Source organism: Petaurus breviceps, unplaced genomic scaffold (assembly GCF_028583685.1).
Source record: "Petaurus breviceps papuanus isolate PSGF00001 unplaced genomic scaffold, PetGlider_PUasm1.0 90919, whole genome shotgun sequence".
Classification (NCBI taxonomy): domain Eukaryota; kingdom Metazoa; phylum Chordata; class Mammalia; order Diprotodontia; family Petauridae; genus Petaurus; species Petaurus breviceps.
This window is the reverse complement of record NW_027187378.1, coordinates 28,070,013-28,072,659: the sequence shown is the minus strand read 5'-3', so window position 1 is coordinate 28,072,659 and position 2,647 is coordinate 28,070,013.

The following is a 2,647-nucleotide window of genomic DNA, read 5'->3' as shown; positions in this document are numbered from 1 at the left end:
TGCCTAAGGTCCCATAGGTAATTAAGCTAGAATTTGAAGCAGGTTCTTTAACTCTAGATCTAGCAATCTTTCATGCTGTGTGTAGATTCATGCATATATGTATATGTATATATGTGTGTGTACACACACACACACACACACACACAGATCTTTGCAAAGAGTTCTTCCTTTGGTTGATCATTGATTTAGAAATAGAAGGCATTTTAGAGATCATCCAAGCCAACCCTTTCATTTTACAGATGAGGAAACTGAGACCCAAAGAGGATAAGTGACTTGCTTTTCTGCCTAGTGGCTTGAGGATTGGTAGAGATTTTCATGTACTAGGATAGTCTTTTCCCAAGAATTGTTTTCTTTTGATTCAGACCTGTGATTTTACTGGTGGAATGAACATTGATCAAGGAAACTCTTTTGGCCAATTCAAATTGGCAACGGTTCCATAATCCTTAATCCTAAAAAGCTGCCTAGGACATTGAAGAGTTCAGTGACCAACCCAGGGTCAGGCATCCAGTCAGAGGCAAGACTTGAACCCAGGTTCTCCTCACTTGAGGACAGTTCTGTACCTATCATGGACACTGCCTTGGAGTAAAAATAACATTTTTCAGGCTTGCAAAATGCTCCAATTTGGGGGAATTATGAATAAGTTAGTAGGACTTAGAGGTATAAATAATCTAGTCCAACCATCTCATTTTGCAGATGAGAAAGTTGAATCTCAGAGAGAAGGTAGTGACTTGTCCCTCTTGAAGAGATAAGTGTCAGAGCTTGTATTTGAACCTTGGACCTCTGACCCCAAAAGCAGGGACCTTTTTGCTATATTACTCTACCTGTCTGTTATGTAACCTTTTCCCAACCTTCTTCACTAGCATGGAGAAGACCAAAACTCTCCTCAGGAGTTGTCCAAAATTATTCCCACTAAGCATCATTAGCATAGCAGGGGAAATAGGGAAACTGAGCTGTGGGGACAGGAAGGGAGCCTCTTATCCATGCTGGAGCTGCCTTCCACCATCACTTTTCAGCCAGAAAAAGAAGGGCCACTGCTGGTGTTTGGACATGGAACCTTGTAAGACTGCTTTTATAGAGTCATATAGTGCTTAGAGAGGATCATAAGATTAAGATTAACTAGGAGATTTAGACACAATCTCTCATTTTACAAATGAGGAAATAGGGACAAAAAATTGACTTGATACTAGAACTCATAACATTCATAACACTAGACACCATGAGTCATCAACCTTCTCACACAGCATGTCAATGTTTTTTTCATGCTGACTCACCCACACCTTTCCTCAGCCCTGAAACCAAAGGTTCCCCACATCTGTTCAAAGTTGCTCCAGCTTCCTCCTCCCTCTTCCAGGACTCGGGTCAGATATTTGTACACCTGACACCTACCAAAATGTCATTTTATTATGATGAGAAAATTTAGCACTAGTCTCTACCTCAAAAGCCTTATTCTAGGGAAATGTTGTTTGTCTTTTGTTCTCAAAGAAAACCAATGACATCAGGTCTAGGTAAGAATTGGCTGGGAGTCAGGAAGAATTTGAGGTGAGGAAATTGAGGATATCTATCCTGGAGAAGAGAAGGCTCAGGGGACATGATAGGTGTCTTTATGGAAGTATTTGAATGACCATCCTGTGGAAGAAGGGGTAGACTCCTTCTGCTTGGTCCCAGAAAAAGAACTAAGAGGGGGCGGCTAGGTGGCCCAGTGAGTAAAGCGCCTGCCCAGAGTTAGGAGGACCTGAGTTCGGTTCTGGCCTCAGACACTTAACACCCACACAAAAAAACTAGCTGTGTAACCTTGGGCAAGTTATTTAACCCCAATTGCCCTCCAAAAAACAAAAAGAGAGAGAATTAACAGAACTTTCTAATAATTAGAGAAATCTAAAAGAGGAATGGATTACCTAAGGAAATGTTGGGATTCAATCCAGGTGCTGTCTTTAAACAGTCTCCATGACTTACTTTTTGTTTACATTGGCAAGGGGATCCTTTTTCAAATTCAAGAGTTCAACTGGGTGACCTATGTGTCTTGTTCAATGTTGGAATTCTCTGGTTTTGTGTATTAGAAGAATCACTGGGCTGGTTATACAGTCAAAAGACCTAGGTTTAAATCTTGACTTTGGCACTTTCCCTACTGTGTGACCCTAGTCTTTGAGTTTCAACTTCTTCCTCTATAAGTTAAGTCAACAAGGATTTATGAAGTATTTATTTAATTTTATTTATTATTTATTATTAAGCACCTATTTGTGACAGGCAGCTAGGTGGTGCCATGGATAGAGCACCAGGCCTGAAGTCAAGAAGACTCATCTTTGTGAGTTCAAATCTGACTTTATGGTTTTCGTTTTTGGAGAGTGAAAGACAAGGCAATTGGAGTTAAGTGACTTGCCTAAGGTCACACAGCTAGTAAGTGTGTCAAGTGTCTGAGGCTGTATTTGGACTCAGGTCCTCCTGACTCTGGGGCAGGTGCTTTATTCACTGTGCCACACTTACTAGCTATGCTGTGTGACCCTGGGCAAGTCACTTAACCCTGTTTGCCTCAGTTCCTCATCTGTCAAATGAGCTGGAGAAGTAAATCGCAAACCACTCCAGGATCTTTGCCAAGAAAATCTCAAATGGGGTAACAAATAGTCAGAAATGACTGAAAGACAAAAATGTG